General features: G+C 32.3%; 1 long non-coding RNA gene and 1 other non-coding gene across 6 annotated transcripts; both read right to left on the bottom strand.

Annotated features, from left to right (window-relative positions):
- Positions 1-1,612: 1,612 nt before the first annotated feature.
- On the bottom strand, positions 1,613-8,692 carry LOC663922 (uncharacterized). 5 transcript variants are annotated; one of them, XR_010334595.1, is made up of 9 exons: positions 8,553-8,692; positions 8,380-8,495; positions 6,114-8,226; positions 5,791-6,063; positions 5,580-5,735; positions 5,374-5,534; positions 2,361-2,499; positions 2,110-2,296; positions 1,614-2,052 (listed from the first exon to the last, which is right to left on the bottom strand). It is a non-coding gene; the product is annotated as an uncharacterized LOC663922 (transcript). The 5 variants fall into 5 exon arrangements; XR_010334591.1 differs by having other exon boundaries at positions 1,613-2,052; positions 6,114-8,504; XR_010334592.1 differs by having other exon boundaries at positions 1,613-2,052; positions 6,114-8,495.
- A 14,967-nt stretch (positions 8,693-23,659) lies between these two features.
- On the bottom strand, positions 23,660-24,515 carry LOC135266566 (uncharacterized). Its single transcript, XR_010334683.1, has 4 exons — positions 24,445-24,515; positions 24,242-24,346; positions 24,140-24,187; positions 23,660-24,085 (listed from the first exon to the last, which is right to left on the bottom strand). It is a non-coding gene; the product is annotated as an uncharacterized LOC135266566 (long non-coding RNA).
- Between the last annotated feature and the right edge of the window lie 1,799 nt (positions 24,516-26,314).

Genomic DNA, 26,314 nt, shown 5'->3' with positions numbered 1-26,314 from the left:
GTCCTCCATTTTTCCGTTTCTCGATAACTCTAATAGTTTCGCCGTAATTGGCGGTTGAAAATTGAAAAAAAGTGAAAATGGAAACCTTTTTTTGCGTTTTTCTCAGAAACTGTAAGACTTAGAGCAACGAACAAAAAAACATCTGATAGCGCTTAATTTTGTCTATTTTTTCGACCAAACCCGGAGCCGCTCCGGGCAACGGTTCCGGCTACAGAGGCGATCAAAGTTTTTCACTAAAAAAATTCATAAAAAAAAAACTAAAAGTCGTAGAGCAATGCGGTTTGTTCGGTTGAATTCTACGGCTCATTTTACATAATATATCAATTTTTCACAACAATTAAAAATTTAAAAATTTTTGCCTAAATTTAGGGTAGCCATTTGTCATAGTGAAAAATTTTATTCATTAAAAAAATTCATAACTCGAAAACTAAAAGTCGTAGAGCAATGCGGTTTGTTCCATTGAATTCAGCGGCTCATTTTCTGTATTATACCAACTTTTCACGAGATTTAAAATTTTCAATTTTTTTGCTAAAATTTCCTGAGTAATAATACACTTAACTTCAAAGAGGTGAAAAAAAATTTTTTTTTTAAACTCACTCCAGTAAATTTTTATGGACTTCTACATGTCTTAACAACCCACAAAAGTTGTTAAAAGTCCACAAAAAGTCCATATGTTCGATTTTTAGAAGTTTGATTTTTCAATTTTCGTCGCAGTTTTTGTCGATTTTGGGTACCCGGAACTTTTGTCACGCAATAGCTCCGGAACTATTAGAGTTAACCCTATGAAGTGTATTATCGTTGGAAAGCTCTTTAAATTATCTATCTTTTTCAAAAAAAATTATTGTTCTCCGACTAATAGTTTTCGAGCAAATTGGAAACAAATGCAAAAATTGGTAAAATTTTAAAAAATTCATAACTAAAAAACTATTGGGAATATGGCAATTTTCTCGATGCCAATCGATTCCCCGGATCATTTTGCATAGGAATGGATCAAAATAGTTCCACTTTTTCGAATAGTTTAGCCAAAAATGAGAAAATAAAAAAAATTAAAAAAAAGTTAACACCCCCCCCTTAAAATCGGTCAATTTTTAAAGTGTCTCTAAATCAAATAAAACCGATTCTATCTTATAGATTTTGATGTGCTCTTTCCAATCTAAAAAAGCATTTTCTCCTAGCTCTTTTAGTTTGGCCGTAATCGGCGTTTGAAAATTGAAAAATTTTTTGCGAGATATCGCCTTGAGTCCTATGCCATTTTGTAGAGTTTTTTATTCCGGTTGTCCTCCATTTTTCCGTTTCTCGATAACTCTAATAGTTTCGCCGTAATTGGCGGTTGAAAATTGAAAAAAAGTGAAAATGTAAACCTTTTTTTGCGTTTTTCTCGGAAACTGTAAGACTTAGAGCAACGAACAAAAAAACATCTGATAGCGCTTAATTTTATCTATTTTTTCGACTAAACCCGGAGCCGCTCCGGGCAACGGTTCCGGCTACAGAGGCGATCAAAGTTTTTCACTAAAAAAATTCATAAAAAAAAAACTAAAAGTCGTAGAGCAATGCGGTTTGTTCGGTTGAATTCTACGGCTCAAATTAAAACCCAAATTAAAGATGAATTATAACGTTATTAATTAAACCAATTTTTTTCATTGAATTTTTTTGCAATAATCTTAGGATTTGCGACACTTTAAAACTAAAAAGCTAAACCTATGCAAATTAAATTTTGAAAAATATAAAATGAATAAATTGTGACTGGTTTCATTTTTTTTCTATTGTTCTCATCATGTTACCTGCTTGTTGTGGCAACTTCTTCTGCCTCTGTGTGAACACTTTGCTCTCCTTCCGCTTCATTCTGACTTTGTTCCACCGGCTGTTCTGCGTTCTCTTCCTGAGCAGACGAATTACTTTGTCTTTCACCTAAAATATTTCTTTGCGACGTTTCATTCTCTCCTCCTGCACTCAAAGCCGCTCTTGTCATTGGATCATTCAACATTTGTGAGAGAACATCGGTCATACGCTGCATCAAAGTGGCATGTAATTGTGGTCTCGCTTGACCAATACCTTGAAAAATGTTAACACACAAGAGTTTGCACCAACTTCTTTTGAATTTCCACTTACTGACAGTTGTCGTTGTGTCTCTTTCTGGACGTGCATCTGGTCCAGTATCAGACCAATCTCCTCTTAAACGTAACCTTCGCATATGAGGTGGCGAATTATTGACACGTTCTCGTTGGCCTGCTAACATTTTAACTTTCTCCCAAGGAGACGCTTTAATGGGTTTTTTTAATTCAGCTAGCTGATTCTCCTTTAGAAAGAGTTGAGCAGTTTAAACAATAAACATTTAGTATTGCATTTTTTTATCACATTACCTGTATCCTAAATAGATACAGATAATCTAGACTAGCATATCTTGACCGTCATGACTGTAGCTGAGTGAAGTTATTCTGTATCTTCGGTCTTCCAGATTTGGGGCGATGAAACTACAGAATGGTCGAGCCTTTAAAGGATCTAAATAAAAACAAAAATTAGAAATAAAATTGTATTTTGAGTGTACTGTAATCCATTCAATATGTTTTTGTGTAAGTACTCGTAGTAGCTTTGATGTGTTTTTGTTGACAAATTGTTTCAACTGACTAATTTTCATAAATTCTTAGCTTTTTAGAATCGAAAACTCATAAAATGAAGCCAAAAATGAATTTATTTTTTGACTTATTCCCGCGCCAAACCCCTTTTTAACGCCATCAGAAACGTAATTTTTTCTATATTTTTTTATTGAACCTGTAGTTGACGTGCAAAAACAGTCTTTTTATGACACAGACCTACCACATTTCATAAAATGTCAAAAATAAACAAAAAAATAGGAAATGTGACCAATATGGCATTAGTTATATTTTTCTAAGATTATTTAAAAAAAAAACAGAAGGAAAAATCATTAAATGAAGTCTAAAAACATATTATTTTTTGTTTTTTTCGAACATTTTGTACGTTTTGTTGTCAGAAACATAACTACTTTGCAAATTAATCAAAAATAAGCAATGAAATTAAAATTTTTGGAAGGATTTCACAAAAACTAGATTAAAAAATGACTAAATTACGTCAAAAATAATGCATTTTAAAGTTTTTAGTAAGAGACACAATGATATTTAACAAAATTGAGTCAAAAATAAATCATTAAATCACTAAAGTAAGTCAAAAGTTGCGTAATTTCTGTTTTTTTTTTTTCGAAAGTGCAAGCACATTTTAGAGCTAAAAACTCCCACTTTTTACTCCACCTTTGGTAAGATTTCGCTAAACCAAGCCAATGAGTAAAACTAGATTATAAAAGAAATAATGTTGCATTTTGAAGTCGAAAAAGTGCTGGATTAAGTCAATAAAAAGGTGTTATTTTTGTCTCTTAGATTGTTATCTAAGCACATTTTTTATAAAAACGCCAGTTTTATTGAAAATTTAATAAATAATAAATATAAAAACATGTTTTACAACAAAAAATCGCAAAATTAGGTCGAAAAAGATAATTTTTGCACATTTAGCACATTTTTCTAACTGAAACGCAATTAGTTCACAAACTAAACAAAATAAGCCAGAGAATTAATGAATTTAGTCCAATACCTTTTCCAGACGTTTAAGAACTTCTTAAGCAACATTAAAATTTTTTGCAAAATTTTACAAAAACCGGACTAAGAAATCAGTAAAAAATTCGTAAATCAAAAATAACATAATTTTTTAATTTCATGACGAAATGCACCTCGTATTGTTTTTAGGCAGCAACATAATGAGTTACAAAATTTTCACAAAAATAAGTCAAAAAACACCAAATTGAAAATGACTTTATTTGCAATTTCCAAGACTATTAGGATTTTTTTTCAGTCGTTTCAAAAATTTATTCAAAATTGGCCGAAAAAATACCAAATTAAGTTGCCAAAGGGATTTTTTCTAAAGTTGTAGGCATGATTTTGAGTTAAAAACACAGACATAAAAACACCAAAAATTATTTTATCTACAGCTCTTATTTTGCACATTTTGTAGTGAAATCGCAATTATTTCGTAAAATTTCTTCAAAAATAAATCGAAAAATCATCATTTCTGCACTCCACCACATAAACATGTTTCTATATAAGCTAAACATTCAGTCCTTCAAATTCAGATTTTACTAAAATCGTACCGAAAAGACAAAATTAGATAAAAACAAATTACTTTTTCCAGAATTTTGGCACAATAACTACAAAATTTTGGCGAAAATTAGGTGAAAAATTATTAAATTAAATAAGGTAAACGACAATTTCTCTCTGAAATAAACATAATTTTTTAGAGAAATTTCGCTGATTGACGGAAATAATCACTAAATTTGTTTAAACATCGGTTTAGTACGTTTATCAGACGAACATGCAACTATTTTGTAAAAAATCGTCAAAAATAATCCTAAAAATCGCAGCATTGAGTCTAAATTCCTGTTATTTTACCTTCCTCGAACGTTTATGCGTGTATTCAAGCAAGAAAAACACCAAAAGCAAATCACCTATTTGGTTTAAAATGAAAATATTCTAAAGATATTTCTGTATTTTCTGAGGGTATGTAATTATGTATGCTATCAAGACGTTATAAAAAAAATCTGAACATTAAATCAAAAATTATATAACTTTTGTCAGTGTTTAGGCATTTTTTTGGATTAAAAATTTACATCTCAAAACCGATCAATTAGGTTAAATTTTTACCCTAAAAATGGAAAAAATCTAAAAAGTAGGTCAAAGATGACAAAAATTAGTTAAAAACTCAATTTTTTTTGGCTAAATCAAGTCCAAAATTTACTAAACCAAGACATTGTTTTGCATTTTTTTAGACTTTTAGTACCTTCTTAAGCTAAATTATTTTATTAATTCGCAAAATTTCCCAAAATCAGCCGAAAAAGTGCCAAATTAAATGTCAAAAATCTCATAATTTTTGCATTTGTTGAGCGGTTAGGAACGTCTTTGAGTAAAGAAGTAATTTTTTTGAGAAGCACTAGAACCTAGCGACATTAAATTAGGTAAAAAATGGACATATTTCTGTACATTTGGCAGTCAGGCGCTTAATAATAATAATATTCCAAAACTTTCTTTAATAAATCAATAATTAGATTAAAAATGATATTACTTGCAAAGTTTTTCCAGTAGAAACCGAATTATTTAGAAGAATTGTGTCACAAATAATCCAAAACATCATAAATAGCACAATTTGTTTTTTTTTTAATTTTTAAAGAGGAGACTTCGCTAAAACAGGTAAAAAAATCACTATTTTTTTTAATTTAATTTTGGGGAAAATTAGCATATACTGAGCTAAAATACAGATTTCCATACCCAAGTCTTATACAAAAACAATGTGAATGCATTGTAGTACTCAACTCACCCTCGACTTGAGTACTAAGACAACGTCTGTCATAAATACGCACTGTTGAATCAGCGCATCCAACTGCAAGCTGATGAGGTGCAGTTGGACTTATTGCAAGAGCTGTAACAGCTCTCTGACACTTAATTAAAATATCTTCTTTACAACGCGGTTTTCGGCAACTTAAACCAACAATTACTTAAAGCAAACAACAAAAAAGTTAATACCTTGTCTTTGTCCTCAAATCAAACCAACGCACTGTGCCATCCTCCCCACAACTGAGAAACGTATATTGGGATCATTTGGGATGGTAATCACCTCATAAGTGGTTCCTGCATGGCAACTGAACTGGTTGTAGTAAGTATTTTTGGTGTTTTCGAGATCTGGCCAATGATTATTTCATCAAACAAAAAAGCAAATCAGAGATATTTTACTCACCTGTGTGTAAGATGATTCCATCGCCTGAACACGAAACGATCTGTTTATCAGAAGAGCATGGCAAGAACTTAGCACTGAAGATGTTCGCATGGTGGCTGGTGCAATAATTGGTTTCAACTTTGTATGTGTGCCCATTTGTTATGATTAAATGCTGGTCGTCTGAACCCGACAAAATATACTCTCCTGTGCTGTTCCAACAAATGGTGTTGACACAGCCTTGATGGATTTCTAACTTCTTGAGCAAACCTAGTCTCTGTATAAGATCACCGTCGTCTGAACACAAAAACTGTTACAACACTATGCCTACAAGCACCGTCACCCACCTTTAGCATTAGTTGATAATTTGAAAAAATTGTTTTTATAAGGAAGGTTGTATAAGTCCCGAAATATCGATTTAGGTCTATTATCCATAATTAAGTTATTTAAATTATCACAGCAACTTGCCCCAAGATCACCAAAGTGGACTAAAAATAAACTTCTTGCCATACATGTTCCGTCCGTTGGGTTGAGGGGACCATAAAGCGCAGCACTAATTGGAAATTAATTTACAAAGCATTCCACCGAAAAAGATGTAACAAGTTGTAGGATGAAGTCCACGCGGTCAGAATTTTTTTTTATTTATATTTTAATTTAATGGTAGTTTGTTTTTTTTTTACTTTTCGTCATAGATTAGCATGTAGATAATTAGGGTAATTAGTCAGTAAAGTTCCGAAAAGACCCCGAGACTTTTATTTCGAGAAACATAAACACTTGATCATAATTTATTAGCTAGTCAGGGTGACAAGCAGACCACCCCAAGTCGACCGTGAGAAAGACGCCTTCGAATATGCAATTTTGCATATGAGTTTTTAGTTTTAGAGGGGTAGTGTGAGCTAGAGTCAGTTCCAAGTTAGAGTGACTTAAAGTAATTTCTTAAGTGAATCAAGGTGAGTTATCACTGAGTAAGTAATCCTAGTTTGTTGGTGTGTGAGGATTTTCAATCCAATAAGGTGTAGAGATTTATAATAATTACCATATCAACGGTAGGGTGAGTCGTTCAATCATTATTTTAATTGCTGCGGTGTTGATATTTATAATTGTTGATAACGTTCATCAGAAACCTGCGTGAGTATTGAGTACAATATCAAACTGAAGTTGAATTAATGCGCTATTCATCAGTTGATAGGTTGATACTAAAGTTGGTGATACTTGATGAGAATGATATTGAATTGAGAGTTGACGAACTATGAATAAGATTGAGTTGAGCCCCGACATGTCGAGCTAAACTTTGTTAGTCTGTCTATCCTTAATTAATCCACGGTTAAGCTTGAGGCGGGGCGGCGCTCGAAAATGCCCATTGCACGCCGAGATTAACCCAACAGGGGACGCTGGAGGGTCGCGGCGTCGCGAGGCCTCCAGGTCTGGTTTATGTTTATTTGTGGACGCGGGGGATCACTAGGCAGCCGCGCTCATTGCACCCCCAGGTCTAGGTTGCAGAATAGGTCGTGGGGAGAGCGCTGGAAGGTGATCATTGCACTTGCTCGTTGGTCCGTGAAACGGCTTCGGCTATGAGGTTAAGGGACTTGTTCGCCACCTGCACTATGAAGAGGGCTTCCATTGCACGCTCAGGGCTATGTGTGATTAGCAGTTGAGCAGGTTAGCCAAAAAGGTGATCATTGCACTGCCTGGAACCGCCCCCTTTTTATGTTGGTCATAGGCGAGTACCATGAACATAATATCCATTGCACGCTTGGTGTTGAATGACCTGCGGGTCTCGAAGTAGACGCTGGACGGATATTACCGGGGTACTCATTGCACAACCTAAGACAAGTGGTGGATGACAAGGCAGCGTTGCTTATTGCACGTCAGAACCGCGAGGTGGTCTCTCGATTGCTGCTGATCCAGAGACAAGCGGGCTGGATGGTATCTATGAGCAAAGGGGTAACCCTTTGCCTGGTTTTCCCTATGCTCCTGGAGTCCTATTGACCAGGACTGCGACTGTTAACCTTTTGAACCCCTTGGACAGAGCTCAACCGATTCTATTCGAATTACATATTTTATTGATGGTAGATTTGCATAATTATTTTGGGTTAACGACTGTTACATTTATTGGTTCACAAATGGCGATTGTGGACGTCTCACTCTGATGGACTGGATTACTCACACCCCCATTTTATTTTTCAGACGTTGTCTTAACTAAAATTGATGACCTGACCCGACACCTCGGCACCAGTTCTCCTGACAGGATTATTTAAAGTGGTTGAGTACTTTCAAAGTTAGTAAGGTAGTGAGTTGCTAAAATTGCCGTCGGTCCAAAGATTTTCCTGATATTTGATAAGCATCTGTTTGTAATTTGCGATAATTACGCTTCTGTACAAAAATCGGTTCATCAATGGCCATTGTAATGGATTTTGCGCGTGTTCAAATTAGCTGTTATTTTGCGTTTCAAAAATGGCCCTACAAAATAAATAATTATTTAATTAATTTCACAATTTTTTACTGTCAAAAGTGAACTTATCGAAATGTCAAAACGGGAAGTGTTTACGATTCCAAAAAGAATGAAAATTAATTAATTATTACACAAAGAAAAAATCAATTGTAACTATTTACAGGTGCATCGCTGTATCCAGTTCATTTAATACAATATTTTTCTTACAAAAATAATTTTAAAACTTTTCGGAAAATGGGCTAATGACGTAGCCATTGCCATAGCCACCCAACCTAACCTACAAAACCTTGATTATTTTTTGGATTTTTATTGTGTGAAAATGAGTAAAGTGCACCTTTTACCAAGGTTGGCTCATTAATACAATAATGGGAGCACTATTACGTCCAATAATTTTCAGGTTTGGCCAAATTAAGAGCAACTTCTTAAAAGTGCATGGAAGAGTTTTGCACGTAGCACAGTTGAGTAGCAGTTCAGACGATGAAAAGAAAGTCCAGAAAAAGGATGAGGACACAAAAAAAAGTAACGAAGCCCTCAAAAAGTTAAATAACTTGTTGAGGTATGAGCCTCTTAATAGTAACAAAATATAAATAGAAAAGTACATAAATCTTCCAATAAAGGAAAAATACGAAAATTGCACTGAAAAAACTAGAAATGAGAAAAATATGCTTTTGTTTTGTTGCGAAAATAGTCCACTGGGAGTTCTCTTTAAATAAAATAAAATACCTGGTCAAATTTATTTAATTTATAAATAAAACGAGCACACGAATTTTGTATTTTTTGATATTTGGAACGATAATCTAAACAAGAATAATAAATAATAAGACCATAGTTAAGCTTAGAAAGCATCAATGATTCGCAGAGTTTTTTCAAATTCAAAATATTGTACTTGGAATATCAAATTTTTAAAGCAAAATAAGACCTCTTTACAATCAAGTTGACATATTCTCTAAATCGTAATTCCAAGATCATTATAATTATAAAAATTTTTTACGTTTTAGAGACATCTATTAGCTGTTTTAAAACTATGTAAATGCCAACATACTTAACATTGGAATTTCCAATTACAAGAATGTAAGGAATGTAAGAAAAATAATCATGTGACAGAAAGCAATTAAATGAAGGTGGCCAATTGCAATCCACACATGGAAAAAAGTGCCATTTTTTTAATTAAGGCTGAAGAAGAATTTAGAACTTTCTCCAACTTCAAGCCCATTTAAGTTCAAATAAATTATAGACTACTGATGCACAATCTTCGTATTATGTAATTATTGTATACTTCGATGAATAATTTTTTTACAGTAGAAGCGTCCTTTAAAACATTTATGCGAAAAGCTTATCTTTGCATATAATACTGTACAATATTATTTCTTCCTATTAATCAGCATTGAGTTCCATTTTTGTAGACACAAAGAGGTGATATCTGTCTTCAGATGTTCGATAATAACTAGTTCAACAAACGGAAGTCTATTCATAAATTTTGAAGAATTTACAAGATGAAAATGTAACGAATTTTTTAAAGAAATTTTTAGAGACAAAAACCAGAAACAAACACAATACTTGGAATATGCCGATGATCTCCTGCTTTCCGCCAATTTTGTCTGTTAAGTTTACTTTAAAATTAATTATTTTATAATTTTTTACGTTAGCGATTTGAAATTCCATCATTACAATAATTTTTCGGGAAATGCTCTAAAGCAATAATTCTTCCCAGGACTGTAATAGTACTTTTACTTAATTTTTTCGATATTCCGATAGTTTATTATTATTAATTACTATACCTTCAGAAATTTGATTATAAATTACTTTGCCTAAAATTTTTAAGAGAAGCAATGTGATAATGGCTCTCAAGTCATAGCAAGCCGTTGGATTTTTTATTTTGGGTAAAGGACGTAATAAAGCGGTTTTACACATTTTTAGGATAATATGGGTGAACTTAATTTTAATATCTTTGCTGAAATGTTATCACCTTATTTTTTTGTCTACTAACGAGAATGTCGCATTAGCATAAACAGAAAAAGTAATTATTAACATCCTCTTCAATAAAGTTGTCAACAAAGTATAAAAGGCGCATGAAGATCAAATATTTGAATATTTCAATTTGAATTCAAAAAGAAAAAAATAAGAGAAGTTTCTATAAGAAATCAATCTGAGTATGCTGTTTTGAAAAAACTTAGTGGTGAACAGAATTAAAAACTTCTGGTTTGTTGCATGGGAAAACAAGGTATTTATATTTTACTTGAAGTGAATTTTTGTGATAATTTCCACAAAAAAAGTGTGGTTCAGTTCTAAATATTTTACAATAATTTAACTTTTTTAGGCTACATCTTCCAAGAAGGAAAATACTAAAGTACCACCTGCTGAACCAGCTGAAGTTACAAACGGAACAGATGAAAAAAAAATTACAAAACGCAATAAAGCAGAAGTGAGTATATGTTGCCACCAAGTCTTTTTTGTTTTATGAAGTGTATTTTAGCCTGTAAGCGTTGAAAATGTCGAGGAAACTGTTGCACCTAAAGCATGGGAAAACAAGGTATTTATATTTTACTTGAAGTGAATTTTTGTGATAATTTCCACAAAAAAAGTGTGGTTCAGTTCTAAATATTTTACAATAATTTAACTTTTTTAGGCTACATCTTCCAAGAAGGAAAATACTAAAGTACCACCTGCTGAACCAGCTGAAGTTACAAACGGAACAGATGAAAAAAAAATTACAAAACGCAATAAAGCAGAAGTGAGTATATGTTGACACCAAGTCTTTTTTGTTTTATGAAGTGTATTTTAGCCTGTAAGCGTTGAAAATGTCGAGGAAACTGTTGCACCTAAAGCATGGGAAAACAAGGTATTTATATTTTACTTGAAGTGAATTTTTGTGATAATTTCCACAAAAAAAAGTGTGGTTCAGTTCTAAATATTTTACAATAATTTAACTTTTTTAGGCTACATCTTCCAAGAAGGAAAATACTAAAGTACCACCTGCTGAACCAGCTGAAGTTACAAACGGAACAGATGAAAAAAAAATTACAAAACGCAATAAAGCAGAAGTGAGTATATGTTGACACCAAGTCTTTTTTGTTTTATGAAGTGTATTTTAGCCTGTAAGCGTTGAAAATGTCGAGGAAACTGTTGCACCTAAAGCATGGGAAAACAAGGTATTTATATTTTACTTGAAGTGAATTTTTGTGATAATTTCCACAAAAAAAGTGTGGTTCAGTTCTAAATATTTTACAATAATTTAACTTTTTTAGGCTACATCTTCCAAGAAGGAAAATACTAAAGTACCACCTGCTGAACCAGCTGAAGTTACAAACGGAACAGATGAAAAAAAAATTACAAAACGCAATAAAGCAGAAGTGAGTATATGTTGACACCAAGTCTTTTTTGTTTTATGAAGTGTATTTTAGCCTGTAAGCGTTGAAAATGTCGAGGAAACTGTTGCACCTAAAGCATGGGAAAACAAGGTATTTATATTTTACTTGAAGTGAATTTTTGTGATAATTTCCACAAAAAAAAGTGTGGTTCAGTTCTAAATATTTTACAATAATTTAACTTTTTTAGGCTACATCTTCCAAGAAGGAAAATACTAAAGTACCACCTGCTGAACCAGCTGAAGTTACAAACGGAACAGATGAAAAAAAAATTACAAAACGCAATAAAGCAGAAGTGAGTATATGTTGACACCAAGTCTTTTTTGTTTTATGAAGTGTATTTTAGCCTGTAAGCGTTGAAAATGTCGAGGAAACTGTTGCACCTAAAGCATGGGAAAACAAGGTATTTATATTTTACTTGAAGTGAATTTTTGTGATAATTTCCACAAAAAAAGTGTGGTTCAGTTCTAAATATTTTACAATAATTTAACTTTTTTAGGCTACATCTTCCAAGAAGGAAAATACTAAAGTACCACCTGCTGAACCAGCTGAAGTTACAAACGGAACAGATGAAAAAAAAATTACAAAACGCAATAAAGCAGAAGTGAGTATATGTTGACACCAAGTCTTTTTTGTTTTATGAAGTGTATTTTAGCCTGTAAGCGTTGAAAATGTCGAGGAAACTGTTGCACCTAAAGCATGGGAAAACAAGGTATTTATATTTTACTTGAAGTGAATTTTTGTGATAATTTCCACAAAAAAAAGTGTGGTTCAGTTCTAAATATTTTACAATAATTTAACTTTTTTAGGCTACATCTTCCAAGAAGGAAAATACTAAAGTACCACCTGCTGAACCAGCTGAAGTTACAAACGGAACAGATGAAAAAAAAATTACAAAACGCAATAAAGCAGAAGTGAGTATATGTTGCCACCAAGTCTTTTTTGTTTTATGAAGTGTATTTTAGCCTGTAAGCGTTGAAAATGTCGAGGAAACTGTTGCACCTAAAGCATGGGAAAACAAGGTATTTATATTTTACTTGAAGTGAATTTTTGTGATAATTTCCACAAAAAAAAGTGTGGTTCAGTTCTAAATATTTTACAATAATTTAACTTTTTTAGGCTACATCTTCCAAGAAGGAAAATACTAAAGTACCACCTGCTGAACCAGCTGAAGTTACAAACGGAACAGATGAAAAAAAAATTACAAAACGCAATAAAGCAGAAGTGAGTATATGTTGACACCAAGTCTTTTTTGTTTTATGAAGTGTATTTTAGCCTGTAAGCGTTGAAAATGTCGAGGAAACTGTTGCACCTAAAGCATGGGAAAACAAGGTATTTATATTTTACTTGAAGTGAATTTTTGTGATAATTTCCACAAAAAAAGTGTGGTTCAGTTCTAAATATTTTACAATAATTTAACTTTTTTAGGCTACATCTTCCAAGAAGGAAAATACTAAAGTACCACCTGCTGAACCAGCTGAAGTTACAAACGGAACAGATGAAAAAAAAATTACAAAACGCAATAAAGCAGAAGTGAGTATATGTTGACACCAAGTCTTTTTTGTTTTATGAAGTGTATTTTAGCCTGTAAGCGTTGAAAATGTCGAGGAAACTGTTGCACCTAAAGCATGGGAAAACAAGGTATTTATATTTTACTTGAAGTGAATTTTTGTGATAATTTCCACAAAAAAAGTGTGGTTCAGTTCTAAATATTTTACAATAATTTAACTTTTTTAGGCTACATCTTCCAAGAAGGAAAATACTAAAGTACCACCTGCTGAACCAGCTGAAGTTACAAACGGAACAGATGAAAAAAAAATTACAAAACGCAATAAAGCAGAAGTGAGTATATGTTGCCACCAAGTCTTTTTTGTTTTATGAAGTGTATTTTAGCCTGTAAGCGTTGAAAATGTCGAGGAAACTGTTGCACCTAAAGCATGGGAAAACAAGGTATTTATATTTTACTTGAAGTGAATTTTTGTGATAATTTCCACAAAAAAAGTGTGGTTCAGTTCTAAATATTTTACAATAATTTAACTTTTTTAGGCTACATCTTCCAAGAAGGAAAATACTAAAGTACCACCTGCTGAACCAGCTGAAGTTACAAACGGAACAGATGAAAAAAAAATTACAAAACGCAATAAAGCAGAAGTGAGTATATGTTGACACCAAGTCTTTTTTGTTTTATGAAGTGTATTTTAGCCTGTAAGCGTTGAAAATGTCGAGGAAACTGTTGCACCTAAAGCATGGGAAAACAAGGTATTTATATTTTACTTGAAGTGAATTTTTGTGATAATTTCCACAAAAAAAAGTGTGGTTCAGTTCTAAATATTTTACAATAATTTAACTTTTTTAGGCTACATCTTCCAAGAAGGAAAATACTAAAGTACCACCTGCTGAACCAGCTGAAGTTACAAACGGAACAGATGAAAAAAAAATTACAAAACGCAATAAAGCAGAAGTGAGTATATGTTGACACCAAGTCTTTTTTGTTTTATGAAGTGTATTTTAGCCTGTAAGCGTTGAAAATGTCGAGGAAACTGTTGCACCTAAAGCATGGGAAAACAAGGTATTTATATTTTACTTGAAGTGAATTTTTGTGATAATTTCCACAAAAAAAAGTGTGGTTCAGTTCTAAATATTTTACAATAATTTAACTTTTTTAGGCTACATCTTCCAAGAAGGAAAATACTAAAGTACCACCTGCTGAACCAGCTGAAGTTACAAACGGAACAGATGAAAAAAAAATTACAAAACGCAATAAAGCAGAAGTGAGTATATGTTGCCACCAAGTCTTTTTTGTTTTATGAAGTGTATTTTAGCCTGTAAGCGTTGAAAATGTCGAGGAAACTGTTGCACCTAAAGCATGGGAAAACAAGGTATTTATATTTTACTTGAAGTGAATTTTTGTGATAATTTCCACAAAAAAAGTGTGGTTCAGTTCTAAATATTTTACAATAATTTAACTTTTTTAGGCTACATCTTCCAAGAAGGAAAATACTAAAGTACCACCTGCTGAACCAGCTGAAGTTACAAACGGAACAGATGAAAAAAAAATTACAAAACGCAATAAAGCAGAAGTGAGTATATGTTGACACCAAGTCTTTTTTGTTTTATGAAGTGTATTTTAGCCTGTAAGCGTTGAAAATGTCGAGGAAACTGTTGCACCTAAAGCATGGGAAAACAAGGTATTTATATTTTACTTGAAGTGAATTTTTGTGATAATTTCCACAAAAAAAAGTGTGGTTCAGTTCTAAATATTTTACAATAATTTAACTTTTTTAGGCTACATCTTCCAAGAAGGAAAATACTAAAGTACCACCTGCTGAACCAGCTGAAGTTACAAACGGAACAGATGAAAAAAAAATTACAAAACGCAATAAAGCAGAAGTGAGTATATGTTGACACCAAGTCTTTTTTGTTTTATGAAGTGTATTTTAGCCTGTAAGCGTTGAAAATGTCGAGGAAACTGTTGCACCTAAAGCATGGGAAAACAAGGTATTTATATTTTACTTGAAGTGAATTTTTGTGATAATTTCCACAAAAAAAGTGTGGTTCAGTTCTAAATATTTTACAATAATTTAACTTTTTTAGGCTACATCTTCCAAGAAGGAAAATACTAAAGTACCACCTGCTGAACCAGCTGAAGTTACAAACGGAACAGATGAAAAAAAAATTACAAAACGCAATAAAGCAGAAGTGAGTATATGTTGACACCAAGTCTTTTTTGTTTTATGAAGTGTATTTTAGCCTGTAAGCGTTGAAAATGTCGAGGAAACTGTTGCACCTAAAGCATGGGAAAACAAGGTATTTATATTTTACTTGAAGTGAATTTTTGTGATAATTTCCACAAAAAAAAGTGTGGTTCAGTTCTAAATATTTTACAATAATTTAACTTTTTTAGGCTACATCTTCCAAGAAGGAAAATACTAAAGTACCACCTGCTGAACCAGCTGAAGTTACAAACGGAACAGATGAAAAAAAAATTACAAAACGCAATAAAGCAGAAGTGAGTATATGTTGACACCAAGTCTTTTTTGTTTTATGAAGTGTATTTTAGCCTGTAAGCGTTGAAAATGTCGAGGAAACTGTTGCACCTAAAGCATGGGAAAACAAGGTATTTATATTTTACTTGAAGTGAATTTTTGTGATAATTTCCACAAAAAAAAAAGTGTGGTTCAGTTCTAAATATTTTACAATAATTTAACTTTTTTAGGCTACATCTTCCAAGAAGGAAAATACTAAAGTACCACCTGCTGAACCAGCTGAAGTTACAAACGGAACAGATGAAAAAAAAATTACAAAACGCAATAAAGCAGAAGTGAGTATATGTTGCCACCAAGTCTTTTTTGTTTTATGAAGTGTATTTTAGCCTGTAAGCGTTGAAAATGTCGAGGAAACTGTTGCACCTAAAGCATGGGAAAACAAGGTATTTATATTTTACTTGAAGTGAATTTTTGTGATAATTTCCACAAAAAAAGTGTGGTTCAGTTCTAAATATTTTACAATAATTTAACTTTTTTAGGCTACATCTTCCAAGAAGGAAAATACTAAAGTACCACCTGCTGAACCAGCTGAAGTTACAAACGGAACAGATGAAAAAAAAATTACAAAACGCAATAAAGCAGAAGTGAGTATATGTTGACACCAAGTCTTTTTTGTTTTATGAAGTGTATTTTAGCCTGTAAGCGTTGAAAATGTCGAGGAAACTGTTGCACCTAAAGCATGGGAAAACAAGGTATTTATATTTTACTTGAAGTGAATTTTTGTGATAATTTCCACAAAAAAAAAGTGTGCTTCAGTTCTAAATATTTTACAATAATTTAACTTTTTTAGGCTACATCTTCCAAGAAGGAAAATACTAAAGTACCACCTGCTGAACCAGCTGAAGTTACAAACGGAACAGATGAAAAAAAAATTACAAAACGCAATAAAGCAGAAGTGAGTATATGTTGACACCAAGTCTTTTTTGTTTTATGAAGTGTATTTTAGCCTGTAAGCGTTGAAAATGTCGAGGAAACTGTTGCACCTAAAGCATGGGAAAACAAGGTATTTATATTTTACTTGAAGTGAATTTTTGTGATAATTTCCACAAAAAAAAGTGTGGTTCAGTTCTAAATATTTTACAATAATTTAACTTTTTTAGGCTACATCTTCCAAGAAGGAAAATACTAAAGTACCACCTGCTGAACCAGCTGAAGTTACAAACGGAACAGATGAAAAAAAAATTACAAAACGCAATAAAGCAGAAGTGAGTATATGTTGCCACCAAGTCTTTTTTGTTTTATGAAGTGTATTTTAGCCTGTAAGCGTTGAAAATGTCGAGGAAACTGTTGCACCTAAAGCATGGGAAAACAAGGTATTTATATTTTACTTGAAGTGAATTTTTGTGATAATTTCCACAAAAAAAGTGTGGTTCAGTTCTAAATATTTTACAATAATTTAACTTTTTTAGGCTACATCTTCCAAGAAGGAAAATACTAAAGTACCACCTGCTGAACCAGCTGAAGTTACAAACGGAACAGATGAAAAAAAAATTACAAAACGCAATAAAGCAGAAGTGAGTATATGTTGCCACCAAGTCTTTTTTGTTTTATGAAGTGTATTTTAGCCTGTAAGCGTTGAAAATGTCGAGGAAACTGTTGCACCTAAAGCATGGGAAAACAAGGTATTTATATTTTACTTGAAGTGAATTTTTGTGATAATTTCCACAAAAAAAGTGTGGTTCAGTTCTAAATATTTTACAATAATTTAACTTTTTTAGGCTACATCTTCCAAGAAGGAAAATACTAAAGTACCACCTGCTGAACCAGCTGAAGTTACAAACGGAACAGATGAAAAAAAAATTACAAAACGCAATAAAGCAGAAGTGAGTATATGTTGACACCAAGTCTTTTTTGTTTTATGAAGTGTATTTTAGCCTGTAAGCGTTGAAAATGTCGAGGAAACTGTTGCACCTAAAGCATGGGAAAACAAGGTATTTATATTTTACTTGAAGTGAATTTTTGTGATAATTTCCACAAAAAAAAGTGTGGTTCAGTTCTAAATATTTTACAATAATTTAACTTTTTTAGGCTACATCTTCCAAGAAGGAAAATACTAAAGTACCACCTGCTGAACCAGCTGAAGTTACAAACGGAACAGATGAAAAAAAAATTACAAAACGCAATAAAGCAGAAGTGAGTATATGTTGACACCAAGTCTTTTTTGTTTTATGAAGTGTATTTTAGCCTGTAAGCGTTGAAAATGTCGAGGAAACTGTTGCACCTAAAGCATGGGAAAACAAGGTATTTATATTTTACTTGAAGTGAATTTTTGTGATAATTTCCACAAAAAAAGTGTGGTTCAGTTCTAAATATTTTACAATAATTTAACTTTTTTAGGCTACATCTTCCAAGAAGGAAAATACTAAAGTACCACCTGCTGAACCAGCTGAAGTTACAAACGGAACAGATGAAAAAAAAATTACAAAACGCAATAAAGCAGAAGTGAGTATATGTTGACACCAAGTCTTTTTTGTTTTATGAAGTGTATTTTAGCCTGTAAGCGTTGAAAATGTCGAGGAAACTGTTGCACCTAAAGCATGGGAAAACAAGGTATTTATATTTTACTTGAAGTGAATTTTTGTGATAATTTCCACAAAAAAAAGTGTGGTTCAGTTCTAAATATTTTACAATAATTTAACTTTTTTAGGCTACATCTTCCAAGAAGGAAAATACTAAAGTACCACCTGCTGAACCAGCTGAAGTTACAAACGGAACAGATGAAAAAAAAATTACAAAACGCAATAAAGCAGAAGTGAGTATATGTTGACACCAAGTCTTTTTTGTTTTATGAAGTGTATTTTAGCCTGTAAGCGTTGAAAATGTCGAGGAAACTGTTGCACCTAAAGCATGGGAAAACAAGGTATTTATATTTTACTTGAAGTGAATTTTTGTGATAATTTCCACAAAAAAAAAAGTGTGGTTCAGTTCTAAATATTTTACAATAATTTAACTTTTTTAGGCTACATCTTCCAAGAAGGAAAATACTAAAGTACCACCTGCTGAACCAGCTGAAGTTACAAACGGAACAGATGAAAAAAAAATTACAAAACGCAATAAAGCAGAAGTGAGTATATGTTGCCACCAAGTCTTTTTTGTTTTATGAAGTGTATTTTAGCCTGTAAGCGTTGAAAATGTCGAGGAAACTGTTGCACCTAAAGCATGGGAAAACAAGGTATTTATATTTTACTTGAAGTGAATTTTTGTGATAATTTCCACAAAAAAAGTGTGGTTCAGTTCTAAATATTTTACAATAATTTAACTTTTTTAGGCTACATCTTCCAAGAAGGAAAATACTAAAGTACCACCTGCTGAACCAGCTGAAGTTACAAACGGAACAGATGAAAAAAAAATTACAAAACGCAATAAAGCAGAAGTGAGTATATGTTGACACCAAGTCTTTTTTGTTTTATGAAGTGTATTTTAGCCTGTAAGCGTTGAAAATGTCGAGGAAACTGTTGCACCTAAAGCATGGGAAAACAAGGTATTTATATTTTACTTGAAGTGAATTTTTGTGATAATTTCCACAAAAAAAAAGTGTGCTTCAGTTCTAAATATTTTACAATAATTTAACTTTTTTAGGCTACATCTTCCAAGAAGGAAAATACTAAAGTACCACCTGCTGAACCAGCTGAAGTTACAAACGGAACAGATGAAAAAAAAATTACAAAACGCAATAAAGCAGAAGTGAGTATATGTTGACACCAAGTCTTTTTTGTTTTATGAAGTGTATTTTAGCCTGTAAGCGTTGAAAATGTCGAGGAAACTGTTGCACCTAAAGCATGGGAAAACAAGGTATTTATATTTTACTTGAAGTGAATTTTTGTGATAATTTCCACAAAAAAAAGTGTGGTTCAGTTCTAAATATTTTACAATAATTTAACTTTTTTAGGCTACATCTTCCAAGAAGGAAAATACTAAAGTACCACCTGCTGAACCAGCTGAAGTTACAAACGGAACAGATGAAAAAAAAATTACAAAACGCAATAAAGCAGAAGTGAGTATATGTTGCCACCAAGTCTTTTTTGTTTTATGAAGTGTATTTTAGCCTGTAAGCGTTGAAAATGTCGAGGAAACTGTTGCACCTAAAGCATGGGAAAACAAGGTATTTATATTTTACTTGAAGTGAATTTTTGTGATAATTTCCACAAAAAAAGTGTGGTTCAGTTCTAAATATTTTACAATAATTTAACTTTTTTAGGCTACATCTTCCAAGAAGGAAAATACTAAAGTACCACCTGCTGAACCAGCTGAAGTTACAAACGGAACAGATGAAAAAAAAATTACAAAACGCAATAAAGCAGAAGTGAGTATATGTTGACACCAAGTCTTTTTTGTTTTATGAAGTGTATTTTAGCCTGTAAGCGTTGAAAATGTCGAGGAAACTGTTGCACCTAAAGCATGGGAAAACAAGGTATTTATATTTTACTTGAAGTGAATTTTTGTGATAATTTCCACAAAAAAAAGTGTGGTTCAGTTCTAAATATTTTACAATAATTTAACTTTTTTAGGCTACATCTTCCAAGAAGGAAAATACTAAAGTACCACCTGCTGAACCAGCTGAAGTTACAAACGGAACAGATGAAAAAAAAATTACAAAACGCAATAAAGCAGAAGTGAGTATATGTTGACACCAAGTCTTTTTTGTTTTATGAAGTGTATTTTAGCCTGTAAGCGTTGAAAATGTCGAGGAAACTGTTGCACCTAAAGCATGGGAAAACAAGGTATTTATATTTTACTTGAAGTGAATTTTTGTGATAATTTCCACAAAAAAAGTGTGGTTCAGTTCTAAATATTTTACAATAATTTAACTTTTTTAGGCTACATCTTCCAAGAAGGAAAATACTAAAGTACCACCTGCTGAACCAGCTGAAGTTACAAACGGAACAGATGAAAAAAAAATTACAAAACGCAATAAAGCAGAAGTGAGTATATGTTGACACCAAGTCTTTTTTGTTTTATGAAGTGTATTTTAGCCTGTAAGCGTTGAAAATGTCGAGGAAACTGTTGCACCTAAAGCATGGGAAAACAAGGTATTTATATTTTACTTGAAGTGAATTTTTGTGATAATTTCCACAAAAAAAAGTGTGGTTCAGTTCTAAATATTTTACAATAATTTAACTTTTTTAGGCTACATCTTCCAAGAAGGAAAATACTAAAGTACCACCTGCTGAACCAGCTGAAGTTACAAACGGAACAGATGAAAAAAAAATTACAAAACGCAATAAAGCAGAAGTGAGTATATGTTGACACCAAGTCTTTTTTGTTTTATGAAGTGTATTTTAGCCTGTAAGCGTTGAAAATGTCGAGGAAACTGTTGCACCTAAAGCATGGGAAAACAAGGTATTTATATTTTACTTGAAGTGAATTTTTGTGATAATTTCCACAAAAAAAAAAGTGTGGTTCAGTTCTAAATATTTTACAATAATTTAACTTTTTTAGGCTACATCTTCCAAGAAGGAAAATACTAAAGTACCACCTGCTGAACCAGCTGAAGTTACAAACGGAACAGATGAAAAAAAAATTACAAAACGCAATAAAGCAGAAGTGAGTATATGTTGCCACCAAGTCTTTTTTGTTTTATGAAGTGTATTTTAGCCTGTAAGCGTTGAAAATGTCGAGGAAACTGTTGCACCTAAAGCATGGGAAAACAAGGTATTTATATTTTACTTGAAGTGAATTTTTGTGATAATTTCCACAAAAAAAGTGTGGTTCAGTTCTAAATATTTTACAATAATTTAACTTTTTTAGGCTACATCTTCCAAGAAGGAAAATACTAAAGTACCACCTGCTGAACCAGCTGAAGTTACAAACGGAACAGATGAAAAAAAAATTACAAAACGCAATAAAGCAGAAGTGAGTATATGTTGACACCAAGTCTTTTTTGTTTTATGAAGTGTATTTTAGCCTGTAAGCGTTGAAAATGTCGAGGAAACTGTTGCACCTAAAGCATGGGAAAACAAGGTATTTATATTTTACTTGAAGTGAATTTTTGTGATAATTTCCACAAAAAAAAGTGTGGTTCAGTTCTAAATATTTTACAATAATTTAACTTTTTTAGGCTACATCTTCCAAGAAGGAAAATACTAAAGTACCACCTGCTGAACCAGCTGAAGTTACAAACGGAACAGATGAAAAAAAAATTACAAAACGCAATAAAGCAGAAGTGAGTATATGTTGACACCAAGTCTTTTTTGTTTTATGAAGTGTATTTTAGCCTGTAAGCGTTGAAAATGTCGAGGAAACTGTTGCACCTAAAGCATGGGAAAACAAGGTATTTATATTTTACTTGAAGTGAATTTTTGTGATAATTTCCACAAAAAAAAGTGTGGTTCAGTTCTAAATATTTTACAATAATTTAACTTTTTTAGGCTACATCTTCCAAGAAGGAAAATACTAAAGTACCACCTGCTGAACCAGCTGAAGTTACAAACGGAACAGATGAAAAAAAAATTACAAAACGCAATAAAGCAGAAGTGAGTATATGTTGCCACCAAGTCTTTTTTGTTTTATGAAGTGTATTTTAGCCTGTAAGCGTTGAAAATGTCGAGGAAACTGTTGCACCTAAAGCATGGGAAAACAAGGTATTTATATTTTACTTGAAGTGAATTTTTGTGATAATTTCCACAAAAAAAAAGTGTGGTTCAGTTCTAAATATTTTACAATAATTTAACTTTTTTAGGCTACATCTTCCAAGAAGGAAAATACTAAAGTACCACCTGCTGAACCAGCTGAAGTTACAAACGGAACAGATGAAAAAAAAATTACAAAACGCAATAAAGCAGAAGTGAGTATATGTTGACACCAAGTCTTTTTTGTTTTATGAAGTGTATTTTAGCCTGTAAGCGTTGAAAATGTCGAGGAAACTGTTGCACCTAAAGCATGGGAAAACAAGGTATTTATATTTTACTTGAAGTGAATTTTTGTGATAATTTCCACAAAAAAAAAGTGTGGTTCAGTTCTAAATATTTTACAATAATTTAACTTTTTTAGGCTACATCTTCCAAGAAGGAAAATACTAAAGTACCACCTGCTGAACCAGCTGAAGTTACAAACGGAACAGATGAAAAAAAAATTACAAAACGCAATAAAGCAGAAGTGAGTATATGTTGCCACCAAGTCTTTTTTGTTTTATGAAGTGTATTTTAGCCTGTAAGCGTTGAAAATGTCGAGGAAACTGTTGCACCTAAAGCATGGGAAAACAAGGTATTTATATTTTACTTGAAGTGAATTTTTGTGATAATTTCCACAAAAAAAAAGTGTGCTTCAGTTCTAAATATTTTACAATAATTTAACTTTTTTAGGCTACATCTTCCAAGAAGGAAAATACTAAAGTACCACCTGCTGAACCAGCTGAAGTTACAAACGGAACAGATGAAAAAAAAATTACAAAACGCAATAAAGCAGAAGTGAGTATATGTTGACACCAAGTCTTTTTTGTTTTATGAAGTGTATTTTAGCCTGTAAGCGTTGAAAATGTCGAGGAAACTGTTGCACCTAAAGCATGGGAAAACAAGGTATTTATATTTTACTTGAAGTGAATTTTTGTGATAATTTCCACAAAAAAAACGTGTGGTTCAGTTCTAAATATTTTACAATAATTTAACTTTTTTAGGCTACATCTTCCAAGAAGGAAAATACTAAAGTACCACCTGCTGAACCAGCTGAAGTTACAAACGGAACAGATGAAAAAAAAATTACAAAACGCAATAAAGCAGAAGTGAGTATATGTTGCCACCAAGTCTTTTTTGTTTTATGAAGTGTATTTTAGCCTGTAAGCGTTGAAAATGTCGAGGAAACTGTTGCACCTAAAGCATGGGAAAACAAGGTATTTATATTTTACTTGAAGTGAATTTTTGTGATAATTTCCACAAAAAAAAAGTGTGGTTCAGTTCTAAATATTTTACAATAATTTAACTTTTTTAGGCTACATCTTCCAAGAAGGAAAATACTAAAGTACCACCTGCTGAACCAGCTGAAGTTACAAACGGAACAGATGAAAAAAAAATTACAAAACGCAATAAAGCAGAAGTGAGTATATGTTGAACCATAATGCCTACACCTGCATAGCCATCTTTATCGCTACAGCACCACAATGTTTCGTAACCTTCTATAGTCTTGACTTCTTCTGGTAATTTATATACAGCGCACTTAGTCTCTTGAATACAAAGTATATCTGGTTTGTCATACTTCAAGATATCAAGGCATCCCTTCTTTAACCAGCTTCTTAATCCGTCTACATTCCACGTAGTGATATGAAAGTTGGGAGCTTTTCCTTTCGGGGATTTCGTAGTGCATTTGAAATTTATATTTTCCCAATTAGTTACTGTCGAATTTTTAGGCCCCTTTGGTACAAACTCTCTCTTAGTAGCAAGACCTGTGCGTGTTTGAGGTTTTTTCGCTTCTTCCACTTGGGTTTCTTCTTTATTTCCACTGTCTGCCTTCTTGGCAGTTTTACCCTATAAAGTTTTGTGTTATTCTTCAAATTCTATTACAAGTGAAAAATAAAATACCTTAGTTTTCTCTGCCTTAGGTTCCTCCTTACTTTCAGCACTTACGGGCTAGAACAGATCTTAATTTGTAAAACAATTAAAACTTGGTGGCAATATACTCACTTCTGCTTTATTGCGTTTTGTAATTTTTTTTTCATCTGTTCCGTTTGTAACTTCAGCTGCTTCAGCAGGTGGTACTTTAGTATTTTCCTTCTTGGAAGATGTAGCCTAAAAAAGTTAAATTATTGTAAAATATTTAGAACTGAACCACACTTTTTTTTTGTGGAAATTATCACAAAAATTCACTTCAAGTAAAATATAAATACCTTGTTTTCCCATGCTTTAGGTGCAACAGTTTCCTCGACATTTTCAACGCTTACAGGCTAAAATACACTTCATAAAACAAAAAAGACTTGGTGGCAACATATACTCACTTCTGCTTTATTGCGTTTTGTAATTTTTTTTTCATCTGTTCCGTTTGTAACTTCAGCTGGTTCAGCAGGTGGTACTTTAGTATTTTCCTTCTTGGAAGATGTAGCCTAAAAAAGTTAAATTATTGTAAAATATTTAGAACTGAACCACACGTTTTTTTTGTGGAAATTATCACAAAAATTCACTTCAAGTAAAATATAAATACCTTGTTTTCCCATGCTTTAGGTGCAACAGTTTCCTCGACATTTTCAACGCTTACAGGCTAAAATACACTTCATAAAACAAAAAAGACTTGGTGTCAACATATACTCACTTCTGCTTTATTGCGTTTTGTAATTTTTTTTTCATCTGTTCCGTTTGTAACTTCAGCTGGTTCAGCAGGTGGTACTTTAGTATTTTCCTTCTTGGAAGATGTAGCCTAAAAAAGTTAAATTATTGTAAAATATTTAGAACTGAACCACACTTTTTTTTTGTGGAAATTATCACAAAAATTCACTTCAAGTAAAATATAAATACCTTGTTTTCCCATGCTTTAGGTGCAACAGTTTCCTCGACATTTTCAACGCTTACAGGCTAAAATACACTTCATAAAACAAAAAAGACTTGGTGTCAACATATACTCACTTCTGCTTTATTGCGTTTTGTAATTTTTTTTTCATCTGTTCCGTTTGTAACTTCAGCTGGTTCAGCAGGTGGTACTTTAGTATTTTCCTTCTTGGAAGATGTAGCCTAAAAAAGTTAAATTATTGTAAAATATTTAGAACTGAACCACACTTTTTTTTTGTGGAAATTATCACAAAAATTCACTTCAAGTAAAATATAAATACCTTGTTTTCCCATGCTTTAGGTGCAACAGTTTCCTCGACATTTTCAACGCTTACAGGCTAAAATACACTTCATAAAACAAAAAAGACTTGGTGGCAACATATACTCACTTCTGCTTTATTGCGTTTTGTAATTTTTTTTTCATCTGTTCCGTTTGTAACTTCAGCTGGTTCAGCAGGTGGTACTTTAGTATTTTCCTTCTTGGAAGATGTAGCCTAAAAAAGTTAAATTATTGTAAAATATTTAGAACTGAACCACACGTTTTTTTTGTGGAAATTATCACAAAAATTCACTTCAAGTAAAATATAAATACCTTGTTTTCCCATGCTTTAGGTGCAACAGTTTCCTCGACATTTTCAACGCTTACAGGCTAAAATACACTTCATAAAACAAAAAAGACTTGGTGTCAACATATACTCACTTCTGCTTTATTGCGTTTTGTAATTTTTTTTTCATCTGTTCCGTTTGTAACTTCAGCTGGTTCAGCAGGTGGTACTTTAGTATTTTCCTTCTTGGAAGATGTAGCCTAAAAAAGTTAAATTATTGTAAAATATTTAGAACTGAAGCACACTTTTTTTTTGTGGAAATTATCACAAAAATTCACTTCAAGTAAAATATAAATACCTTGTTTTCCCATGCTTTAGGTGCAACAGTTTCCTCGACATTTTCAACGCTTACAGGCTAAAATACACTTCATAAAACAAAAAAGACTTGGTGGCAACATATACTCACTTCTGCTTTATTGCGTTTTGTAATTTTTTTTTCATCTGTTCCGTTTGTAACTTCAGCTGGTTCAGCAGGTGGTACTTTAGTATTTTCCTTCTTGGAAGATGTAGCCTAAAAAAGTTAAATTATTGTAAAATATTTAGAACTGAACCACACTTTTTTTTTGTGGAAATTATCACAAAAATTCACTTCAAGTAAAATATAAATACCTTG

The sequence above is a fragment of the Tribolium castaneum genome, chromosome 6, assembly GCF_031307605.1.
Source record: "Tribolium castaneum strain GA2 chromosome 6, icTriCast1.1, whole genome shotgun sequence".
Lineage (NCBI taxonomy): Eukaryota > Metazoa > Arthropoda > Insecta > Coleoptera > Tenebrionidae > Tribolium > Tribolium castaneum.
This window is presented reverse-complemented; position numbering and strand designations above follow the sequence as displayed.